Genomic DNA, 12,658 nt, shown 5'->3' with positions numbered 1-12,658 from the left:
TGTGACTTCATTCAGGGAGCTCAGAGAAGGAGTCTCTTCTCCCCCGCCCCCCGCCTCCACAACGCCCACCACAATGTACTTTGCTCATTGGAGCATGGAGAGGGGCTGCTCTCTAAGTCTCCCAAGGATCCTGCATCTTGTATTCCTTAGTTTCCTAGGTCCCGTGAGTCTGCATCTTTTCCTCTAGGAGAGAATGCTTCAGTTCAGAGCAAATAGCCACATGGCTTCCCAGACACCAGAGCCATAAAGGTAAATAAACCTCTCAAAAGATGGACTGAGACACCCATGTCACTCTATAGAAGCAGAACATGGCCTAAAGGGATTTTTGCTTAAAAATATTTGAAGAACACATTGCATTTGCTTTCCATGGTACGAATTAGTTTTAAAAATCAACTTCTAAAGAGAAAAGGTTCATCTCCTCAGTCCATATAAAAATTCAGTTGTGCTTGTCTGGAAAGATAAGGCAAGGGAGAGACCACCTCAAGAGGTTTAGGTCCCACACCCTGGCTGATTTTTGAGAGCATAAATGATGACGATGCTGTAGAGAATTCCTATCGTTTTCTCACTATAAACCATTATCCTGTAAATCCCTTTGTGTCTTCAATCTCCAAGGATAGAGATCTGAGACAAAGAAGTCTTTCCTCCTTGGGGCTAGCCTTGAATTTATCTATGAGAGAGGAGGGAGGGGGAGGGGAAGGGAGGGGGAGGGGCAGGGGGAGAATGATTATTTTGGCTCATAGTTCTAAGGATGCCACAGACTGTGGATGTGAGCCTGAAGCAAAGTCATACCATGAAGGAGGCCGAGTGAGGTCAAAATTGCCCACTTCGTGGCAAAGGAGAGAAAAATAACCTGCAGTGTGGCTCCGTTAGTAAGTAAAGTGTTTGCTGAACATGCACGAAAACAGGGTTCACCCCCAGCACCTCAGAGCTGGTCATGGTGGCACACTCCTGTAATCCTAATACTTGGAAGGCAGAAGCAGGAAGATGAGAAATTCAAAGTCTCCTTGGCTACACAGTGAGTCCAACCTTGTCCCAGAAAGAGTTCTGTGGGGTGGAGTGGAGAGAAGGAAGGGTCAGAGCCTCTACCATCCCTTTGAAGGATACCACTCTTGACTTAAGAAGGCCCCACATCCTAAAAGTTTTCCTATCTCTCAACAGCACCTCACAGGGAGGGACCAAGCCTTTAACACATCATCCTTTGGGTATGTTCAAGATCCAAACCATAGTGCACATGAAAGAAGACGTAAATAACTCTCATACTTAATAATCAAACTGAATGTATCAACAGTATGATCACCTAAGCATGCAACCAGGGCACACACATGATCAGCAAAGCAGCACACATACTTATCCCAAGATGAACATGTGTCGTACACATGGGATGGTGACTTCCCAGGCACCTGGCAGCCTTATGTGGTTTGCAGGCACCATGTTGGATCTAGGCTGACTCTTCCACCATTTTGGACCAGTGTTTGGGCTCCCTCATCTTGATGCCTGTAGAGTGGCTATACATCGATAGAGACCTTGTGCTTCCCGTTGAAAGCCAGGACCTCCCTCTCTAGAGAAGTGTTCCACAGAAGAAAGCCATCATGGTGAGGCACTAGCAGAAGCTGGCACCATAGCAAGAAAGCACAAGAAGTTTCCATGGCTGTGGCAATTTGATCTAGGAAAATTGGTCTCTCCCATTTGGCTGACAGAAATCTGTTTATTCTTCAGACAGTAAAATGCCTTTTTCTTTTCAGTAGAGAACTTTCCTCTGCTTCTCAAACCTCTAACTTAGAAATGTTCCAAGGGGACACACATTGCATTTAATAAGGGCAACGGAAGCTTGTGGGGCCTGGATGCCAATCAAAGGCCCCGTTGTCTTGGAGTTCTCCCATAGGTTAGCATCCCAGGCTCAAGCTGACTTTAACTGCATGGGCATGGACCCCGCCTCCCTGTCCTCATCCCCCTTCCCCTTTTGTACAGAGGGGAGTTCTTAGCTTCCTGGCTGGGTGGAGTGTGTTCACCCAAGATGCCCACTGCTCCTGAGCAGCCCACCTGACCCACCACCAGGCTCTGGAGTCCTGAGCACAGCTTCGATGGCACAGGCAGAGAGTGACACGCTCAAGGTTGCCGGCTGACCTAGTGCAGTCATGCTCACAGAACAGGAGCTTCGAGTTTTCAGGGCGAGGCTCCTGCATCTACTGGCTGCTTGGGTTGCAGGGCTGGCTTCTCCTGCTGAGCCCTTGCCCCAGGGCAAGGTGGCCTCTTCCCCTGATCTTTGGCTCCTTTTCCTGGCTTGGCCTACTGTGGTGGTTTTTTTAATTTTTATTTTTAAACTTTCCCCACTATGTAACAGAATCCCTGTTTTCAAAGTTCCAGCAGCACTGTTTGTACATGGAGACTCCTCCCCGCCCCACTTGCCCACCTATGTGCACAGGGTCACCCTGCTCAAGTGCCCTTGGGAGCTTCATCCGGTGTAGGCATGTTTGTATACACGCAAAGGATCTGAGCATTTGTTACCTACTTTACACATCTGCCAGCATTCATCAGCTTGCAACCTTCTCATGGGTTTTCAATGCCTTTAAAATTGTATTCAGACACACATCTACAGTCTTGACCACTATTTAGCATCCCAGTCATACTGTGGTGAAATAGTCACCACCATCCACCTCCCAGTCTCTTTCTGATTATCCCTAAATAGAAATTCAGCCCTATTCTGTCCCCAGCCAAGGGCACTTGCACACCATTCCCCTTTCTGTCCCCTAGTGTCTGATGACTCTCCACAGCTCTGTCAATAGAGTGGGAGCAGGGCCTTCCTTGTGTGTGGGTTCTGCACGTGGGGTGCCTGTGAAGTTTCGGACAGAAAGACAATTGTGAATGCTGAGGAAGCCCTCTCCCTGAACCGCCTATCCTCACACTTCTCGAGACAGTGTGTCCTGTAGCTCAGGCCGGCCTTCCTTCTGGGGTGCTAAGATATTGTCACGCCCAGAGTGCACCACCACACCCAGCTGTAACTGCCTGATTTCACCTACTGTAATAATTGCAAGGCTTAATTCACATTACTGCACATGTCATAAATCTATGGCATGTGAGTTAAATTTCAATTTTAAATATTCTGGAGTTAGTGCTGTGAATGTACTAAAATCTTCAGAGTGCCCTGTGAATATTCATAATCAATGGCAGCTATGGAAAAAAAAGGGTGGGGAGGGCTAGCTGGGAATGTTGGTGCATGCCTGCAATCCCAGCACTTGGGAGGTGGAGGCAGGAGGATTAAGAGTTTGATGTCATCCTCAGCTACAATAGGCAGTTCCAGGCCAGGCTGAGTTACATAAAAGCCTATCTCAAAAAAAGAAAGAAAGAAAGAGAGAAAGAAAGAAAGGAAAGGAAAGGAAAGGAAAGGAAAGGAAAGGAAAGGAAAGGAAAGGAAAGGAAAGGAAAGGAAAGGAAAGGAAAGGAAAGGAAAGAAGCAAAAGCAGCTGGTCTTGGTGGTGCCTGCCTATAACCCCAGCCAGAGCCAGGGTGCTCTGAAGAAGTTGAAGGCCAACCCGGTTTGAAGGGATCTAGGCCAGGCATCATACTTGCCTAACGTGTACAAAACTCTGGGCTTCATCCTTAGCATGAAAAACAAAACCAACCGCCAGCCAGTAAACGTCTGTGCTGTAAGAGGAAAGAGCTGGCGTATTGAAGGCATGTACATCTGAGGGAAGATGGTGTGACCTGAGCTCAGCAATAAACGGAGAAGCTTAGGAGGGTGGCAGACACTGGGCCTCCTCGCTTGAGCCTTACACATAATGCCATGCTTAAAACACCACAGGCCAGACAGCTCAGCCCCAACCAGACAGGGTCATCGAATAGGTAAGCTAAAATGAGGTCACCTGTCCGGAGTGACCTGGGTCCTTGTGAGAAGAGGATGTCTGAAGCAAGCCCAGAGGGAAGTGCCTGTGGGAACAGAGGAGAACACCAGCTCGCAGGCAGGCATTGCCTGTGGCCCTCGGTCACGGCAGTCCCAGGACACTCGAGCAGATGGTGATTCCCAGGACTGACATGAGGAAATGGTGGGGACATTTGAAGGCTGAAATTGACAGACCTCACCATTGTGTCAACATAAGGGTGAAGCAAGTGACCTGGCAGTAGACCCCAGGACATGCTATAAGCCATTGGTGAGTAAGCTTCCCCTGAGGGACAGGAAGGCCTGAGGCAGGCCTGTCCCGTGGGGGGCTGGGCTTTCTGGATGGTCACAAGCATCTGTCATCAGACAGGCAGCTTACAGAGGTGACTGCCGTTCAAGGAGGGCTGAGGACCCAGCAGTCAGGACCTGCAGCTGCCTTTGCAGGCTTTTCTGGGAGTGTGGATGCCTGTTGGATTCTGCTGTACTAGGGATAGAACCCAGGGCCGGGAGCCTCTAAGCAAGTGTTCTCCCACTGAGCCATGTCCCAAGCCCGGCAGTAGACACCTCAGTCCACGGCACTTCACAGATCATTCTTGACCCCTATACTTGACCCCTATACTCGAGTAAATGAAAAACAAAGATCAGGAGATGATCTTGCATCCATTCCTGTGTGGGAGAGGCTGCATCACTGTACCGTGCCTGGTACACACATAGGAAGCAGAGTGAGACAGACATCCGAGGGCCCTGCCCTCTAGGGTGCGAGACACTCCAGGGCAAGATGGGCACATAGGTGGAAATATGAGATGTATAGAAGGGTCACAGTCATGATGGCAGAGTACCAGCCAATCTGAGCCAGCTGCAGAAAGATCCAGCATCTACAACTCAAGAATGGGCTTAAACAAATACCATGGGGACAGAGCTTGGTCCTTCTAGACCAGGTTATGCAAAGGCTGAGAGGAAGGGGGTGGTCTCAGGAAGAGTCCCCCATGGCTGAGAGTTCAGCCTGTTCCTTTCAGGATGATCTTCCGTCTCCTAGGCTGGACCCAGGCCATCAGTCAAAGTCAAAACAGCACTGAGGCTGGGGCTCCAGCAGTTTGTCGCCAACCCCAGTGAAGTTGTAGGGACTTTGTAGTATCTAACTACAGTGTTGTGGAGAGGAGGGCCAATCTGCAAGGAAAATGATAATATTATTAAAAACTCAGGGTTGGGAGGGGGGCTTCTGCAATACTGATGCCTTGAAGACAACTGGCCAAACACAACACAGGAGTCTCATTTCCTGGCTGGGCAGGGAGGCAGGACCAGACTCCACTGCCACCACGGGAGGCACCCTCTTATTCAGTGCCATTTCTGAAGCCTGAGAAGGCTCCATCCAGCTTGGAGTCGTGTCTTGGAGCCTCAGCCAACCCAAACACCCTCGTTTGTGTGGGTGGGCCTTTCTCTGCAGAGCAGATCTGCAGCAAAGCAGTGGGGATTCAGTGGCCCCTGACAGCAAACCCACACAGCCAAGTCTCCCTCCTTTGTCGCACCAGCTGTCCTGCGGATACCTATTCTATGGGCCCCAGACACCTAAATAGTATCTCCCAGCCCTCCTCACGCACCAGGTGTCCTATCACCTTCCCCAAATCAAACACCACACACCTTTGATGGTTACCACTCTGACCCTGGCCTGGATCAGGGCATCCAAATGAAAACCCACTACAGTCTATGACATACTGCCACCAAAGAGACTGACCAAGATCAGCATCTGGTCTGCATATAGATGTTAAAGGTTAGCCCTCCTTTTCCTATGGCTTGCATTTTTCAAAGACAGCGATGGCACCCTCTTTCAGAACATGGTCCTTCCTCTGGAAGAACTTCTGGACTGTAGTAATAGATTCCTCGATAAATAACACACTAGAGAATCAATACTACAGCTGAGCTCCAGAGGCCAGGCTGGACTGAGTCAGTCTAAAAGCCATCAGGTATTCAGGAGACCAGGCTAGCCCACCTCTAGATGGAGGTGAGGAAGCCCCGAGACCCTGGAGAGATGGCCAGCAGTGGGACTTCCACAGAGTCCCCTGAGTCAAGCCCAGTTGGATTTCTGACCCACACAAAGGATGGTATTTTGATAAGTGGGGTACCTGGAAAGATAGTTTATCATTTCAAAGCAAATGCTGCCCTTGCCCCAGAGGGTCAAAATTTTGTTCCCAGTATTCATGTCTGGTGACTCATAGCCTCCCAGATCTCCAGCTCCAAGGATTCTTCTGACCTCCAAGGATACTTGAACACGCATATACATATACACACAGAAAGAGACACATACTTACACATAAACTAACAACTAAGAATGAGTATTTTTAAATACATAATGTAAAATGCAATATGATTTTTGTTTGCATGTTCTTTGTTTTAGAACACAGCCATTGAAGATGCTAAAGTACAGAAGAGAAGGCCAAGCTCTCCCCATAGTGCTAGATAAACTGAAGCAGAAAGCTGATCCTGGCTCTCTGCCTAGTGTCACAGACAGTTGTCCATAGCTGGGCACATGAATGCATGACACACATGTTAACCCAGCACTGCAGTCAGACAGGAGAACTGGAGCTTGAGGCCACCCTGGGCTGCATGGCCAGATCATATCATTCATGCGAGCTGTGGTCAAGTACATATCTAGAATGTGAGGGACCACAAGTTCCGTGCTCAGTTCCATGCAGACACACAGAACTACTACTAAAAACAACACCAAAACTATAAAGCTACTCAAAGACATGGAGAATATATTCATGATCTCGGTACATATACTCAAAGGACACAAAGAGCACAAAAGATAAAAGTTAGGAATTGAAAACTTAGCGTTTATTTAAACTGGGGGTGGTTACACACACGTCTTTAATTTCAGCACTCAGGAGACAGAGGTAAGCAGATCTCTGAGTTTGAGGCCAGCCTGGTCTACAAAGTGAGTTCCAGAACATCCAGGGCTGCACAGAGAGACCTTGCCTAAAAGCAAAATCAAGAACAAAAAACAAATAAATACCAAAAAAACAAAACAAATAAAAAACAAACTAAAAAATAGTTTATTAAAATTATAAATATCTCTTTCTCAAAAGACATTTTTAAATCCCAGTACATTAGAAATAAATCTGACCCTGACTTCTTTTATTTTTATTTTTTTAAAGCTACTTAATTGTATTTATGTGCTTGTAGTGCTTGCATTTGTTTGTAAACCACGTGATACCTGGAACACACAGAGGCCTCGTCGTCCTATCCTCTGGAACTGGAACTACAAATGGTTGTGAGCCCAAATCAAGTGCTGGGAATGGAACTCAAGTCCTCTGCAAGAGCAGCCAGCGCTCTTAAACACTGAATCATCTCTCTTTAATCTTTAATCTTTTATATTTCCTTCGTTATTGTGTGAGTGTGCACATGCACATGTGTGCCTGGCACATGCACATCAACAGCTTTCAAGAATGAGTTTCCTCCTTCCATTGTGTGACTCCCAGGGGTCAAACTAAAGTCATTTAGCTTGGTATCTAGCAGTTTTACCCAAGGAGCTATCTCATTGTCCCTGAACGGGCAGAAGATTTGAATGGGCATTTCACAAAAGGAGATTGACAAATGAGAAAGTGTCCTTCAAAAGGAGTAAAGAGGGATTCAGAATCTTGGTAGTCAGGCAAACACAAACAAAAACTGTGAAAATCTATATCTGCATGCTTATTAGAGTGGCTAAAATAAAAAGGCTGATGCTAGCAAGTGTTGGTGAAAACACAGAACTAGTGGGACTCTCATAACTGCAGGTGTGAATGCCACACAGTAAAACCACTTTGGAGGCAATTTTACAGTTTCTTATAAGGTTATGTATCTATACCACTGAGATGGCTCGGCCATTTTACTCCCACATGTATGCCAGAGAAAAAGAACTATAGGTACAAATAGAGATTCATTTATATCACCTACCCATGGCTATTGTATTTGTTATAGTTAAACCAGGAAATGATTTATCAGTTAGGCCCTAGCTGCTAGGGCAATTGGATATCCATATCATCATCTTTGTTGAAAGCGTTCAGGTGAGACACAGAAACCGAAGCATAAGAGATAAGTGGAGTTTACTGCAGAGCAGACCAGTATACACTCCCAAGGGCTAAGGGTTAGCAATAGCCATAAACAGAATCAAACCCCTCTAACAGCTCTGGAACAAGCAGGTTTCCCGAGAGCTTTATTTCCCTGTCAAGGTGACTGATAGCCTGTGGGATATGACCCTTATTGGAGGAAACAAGGTGTGTCTTTGTTCTTTATCAGAAAGCTTCCTCTGGACAGTAATATTTTATGAGGCTCAGGGATCCTGGAACCAGGTGTAGATAGTCATCCATTAATGACCTTCTAAGCAGTTCAGGATGTCACATCTCCTCCCAGAGCCAGAGATATGACTCAGATCCCTCCCTTTGAGAAGTAATTAGAGTCCTGCAGTCTTGGTTTCCCAGGCTGTTGATTTTAAGAGAGGGGTCCAGCCCCAGTGTCCTGTAATCTCACTAACATGTAGGCAGAGAAAACCTCAGCTTCAATCTTGTTCCTTCTACAAAAATCAAAGTAGAATTGTGGGTAGAATAGTGTGTGTGTGTGTGTGTGTGTGTGTGTGTGAGAGAGAGAGAGAGACAGAGACAGAGAGAGACAGAGAGAGAGAGAGACAGAGAGAGAGAGAGAGAGAGGGAGAGAGAGTGTTTTCACAGAAGCATAATAAAAATGTAATTGTGAGTATAGTTCGTATGAGTATAAATGTATGTTCACACAGATGCTCTTTGGGAGGGGGCTCTTTTGGCTTGTGTTTTGTTCGTTTTGTTTTGTTTTGTTTTTGAGACAGGGTATTTCTATGTAGCCTTGGCTGTTCTGGAACTCTCTATGTGGAACAGAGATCTGACTGGCTTCACAAGGAATCATACAGCCATGCAGGAGACAGATGAGACCAGAAGTTAGAACACAGAAGACAGGATGTCTGAGTACTATGGGGTGGTAAAATAATACGGGATGCTAAAATGATTAGCCACCAAAAGGCCTGCCCCTGAGAGTGCCCCAGCTCCTCCTGCGATCAGTCTGTAGCACAGCCTTGCACAGATGACTGTAGACAGACAATAGGAACATCAATAGGCTCAAACCCCAGTGATGGCTTACACTAGCTGTGCTCTTCCGGTGTGGCACCAGGCTAGCAGCTATTATCCCTTTCTGGCTTCACTGCCTCCAAAGAGGTAGGTCAGCTGCTGTCTGGCATCACAGCTGAAGAGCCTGCATTCAGGGTCTGTGATGCAAGAAGCCTGGACCATTTCCTCACACTTCCATGAGCCTCAGCAGATGGAGTGATCCAGACACCATCAGACCTGGTGGCTATGGCCTGAGGTGGTGGGAGGATGATAAAGGGAGTCATTCAAGAGGTTCTGTGTCTGGTACACAGCCTGCATTCCTTCTCTGCTCTGCTCATGGGAATACAACCAGCTCCAGCACAGACTGGAGGTGCTAAGCATTTCTGAAAGCTTCTTAGGGTGTGAGTTAACGAACTGCAAAGTAGTTTAGTTGTTTGTTTGTTTGTTTTTAAATGTGTATGAATACTTTACCTATGCATATAACTGTGCATCACCTTCATATCTAGAGCCTGAGAAGGGCAGAAGAAGGGAAGAGGCTGCCAGATCTCCTGGAACCAGTAGTGAGCCACCATGGAAGCACTGGAAATTGAACCCAGGTCCTCTGGAAGAGCAAGCAGCCCACTGGCTGCTCTTAACCACTGAGCCATCTCTCTAGATTTTTAGAGCATTTGAACCATGTGGGCTTTCAAAATGTCATAGCAATGAAGTTCCAATGGAAGCTGTTTCAGGGATAGGAACATGGCAGGGGACATGTGCCAAGTAGGCAATGTAAGGTGGCCCTTCTCATTGCACAGGGCTGTTAGATCCAGGTCTCGTACTGGCCTTTAGCTTCCTCACTGAGCACAGTTGTCTGGCTTGTGTCTTTAGATTCTGGAGAGCACGTGAGAGGCCACCATTCTCCTCCTGGAGTCTGGAACTTCCATGTATCTGTAAAGAATTTAGACTCTTCTTGCCCACACCAAGGATGCTGATGTGATTGCCACCAAGGAATAGGTAGATAATTAATTGCTTCCCTCTAAGTCGTGAAGAGTGAGCTCCTGCCCTGTTTCTGCTGTGGTAATCAAGGTGTGTCCTGCTCCAGAGAGCACTCTGGTCTGAATGTCTCTCAGAATGTTCATGTTGGGAGGCAAGCATTGTGGTATACTCCTTTAATCCCAGCAGGTGACAGGCATGATCAAGTGGATCTCAGTGAGTTCAAGGTCAACATAGAGTTTCAGGCCAGCCAGGGCTACACAGTGAGACACTATCTCAAAAAATAAATGGAAGAAAAAAGAAAAGGAAGGGAGAGAGAGAGAGCGAGAGAGCATGCATATTTGGGGATCTTGCTCTTAATGTGACAGTGTGTGGGGTGGTCACTGACTTGCTGTCTGTGTCTTGGTTTTCCTCCACGGTTCTCGCTCCTCTCTCCCTCCCCATTGCTGGCCATAGGACCCATAATTTCCTCCCTCAGGGAGCTCTTACCAACTCTCCTCACCCAGAGGGTCCTGCCCCACACCTTCAGGAAGGAGTTACTACAGAATTCCCAGTAGACAGGCCCTGCTGGGTCTCCCCAGCCCAGGCTATTTTAGCATTAGACATGCAATGAACTCCCTACAAAACAACAAAAGGAGTGTCCAAATCACTGCACACTGGGGTGCCTGAGGGCAGGGCCAGGATGGAACTGACCAACGCTCCCTCCTCCCACACCTCCCCACAGCCCATCATCTGTAACCTTTGTCATGGACTTTAAAATATAAATGTTTCCTGGGTTCTGTGTGTTCCCTCAAACAAATTCAATTCTCCCTCAAACAGATGAACCAATCCTAAGGAGGGGGCTAGATGAACCAATCCTCAGTTCTGCCTAGCAGGTTGGAAGTCTGCGGAGCACTTGGACCCTGCGGAATCTGAGACTCTTTCCCAAGTTGAAACTGAACTCAGCCATGGGTCACTGCAGAGCTGGCTGCCTGCTTGTTGATGGAGATGGCACGAATAAGGGCCACCTGTGTGGACTGTGGTGTGGAGCACAGGGAAGGCAGGCACTTGTTTTCTCAGCACAGTGTCTGTCAGTGAGCTTGCATTTCTATAACAAAGCACCTGGGGCAGGCTACTGATGAAACAAAGTGGCTGGGCTGGCAAGATGGTGTTGGGGGAAATGCATCTGTCACACAAGTCTGAGGACCTAAGTTCAATTCCCAGGACCCACCCAAGGGTGGAAGGAGAGAAATGACTTCACAAAGCTGTACTCTGACCACTACACATGCCCCCTCCACTAATAATAATAATAACAATAATAATAATAGATTTTAAAAATAATTTGTTTTGTTTTTGGAGATGGGGTTTCTCTGTGTAGCCCTAGCTGTACTGGAACTCACTCTGTAGACCAGGCTGGCCTCGAACTCAGAAATCCACCTGCATCTGCCTCCCAAGTGCTGGGATTAAAGGCACGTGCCATCACTGCCCAGCTTAAAAATAAATTTTAAGAGAGGTTTGTTTAGTTTACAGGGTCCAGGGCTTAAGGGCATGTTGTCCACAACCTTGCAGACCTGTTGACAGCTCTGTTATGGCATGTCACATGACAAAAGTGTGCACACAAACGTGTGTGTGTGTTTCTGTGTGTGTGTGCAGAATTGAGTGACCACATCTTGCATAGGAAGGACAAAAAGAGACCTTAGTGTAGTCAGACTCTGGTTCCATAAAAGCCCTCAGCTGAGAAATACAGGGCCCATGAGGATCACAGTCATCTCTTCTGAAAACAGTGCATGCAGTGAGTCGCCAGGCTTGACCTCATAAAGGGCCCAGGGCATACCACCACCTTCCATACTACCACTCTAGGAACTAAGTTTCCTTTATTTCTCCCTTTCTTCCTCTCTTCCTTCCTTCCTCCCTTCCTTCCGTCTTTCCTTTCTTCCTTTCTCTCTTTCTTTCTTCCTTTCTAGCCTCCAACTCACAGATCTGCCTGTCTCTGCCTCTGCCTCCTCCCAGGTGCTGGGATTAAAAGCGTGCACCACTCCACCAAGTTTACATGGAGACCTCTTAAAGACAGCTTTTGGAATAAGGAAGGTGACAGGTAGCAACTTTTATCTAGGGCATGGGCTGGGTGGCAGGCACACATGAGGGCTGGCTCTGGTTAGCCACCAACTTTACATGTCCATCTCACCATTTTCTACCAGCCAAGCGGTGTCCTGCCACACAGTGTATCTCTCCCACTCAATGGTACATGGCTCTGCCCTGTCAGACACACAACAAATACTCAACAGAAATAAATAGGTACTGAGCAGAGATCATGTTGTACCCTTAAAGTATGAATAGGGGGTCTCCATATAGGCCAGCTGCACAGCTGGTGGCATCTGCTCAGAGTCCCTTTGTCTGCCTAAGACTGACTCCCATGATCCAAGGTGTCCCTTAGCAGTGTCAGCCTAAAGCAAGACACAGACAATGGTTGATTGAGCTGAGACCTCCCAGCTAATATCCTTACCAGGACATGGCCAGTCATCTGAAACTTTAAGAGTCAAACAGTGGATACCTGCCGTGGAGGCCCTGGTGGGTGCTTTCCTGTGCTGTTCTACAGGTTCTGCCCCCACTGCCACACAGGCCCTGAGCAGTGCCAGACCCTCAGCCAGTGCCTGGGTGGAGTGTTGGGTTAGAACTTGTGCCTACTGCAGAAGGTGCTAGAACCACTGTGGCAGCTGGTCCTTGTGAC

Source organism: Mus caroli, chromosome 16, assembly GCF_900094665.2.
Source record: "Mus caroli chromosome 16, CAROLI_EIJ_v1.1, whole genome shotgun sequence".
NCBI classification, from domain to species: Eukaryota; Metazoa; Chordata; class Mammalia; order Rodentia; family Muridae; genus Mus; species Mus caroli.
This window is presented reverse-complemented; position numbering follows the sequence as displayed.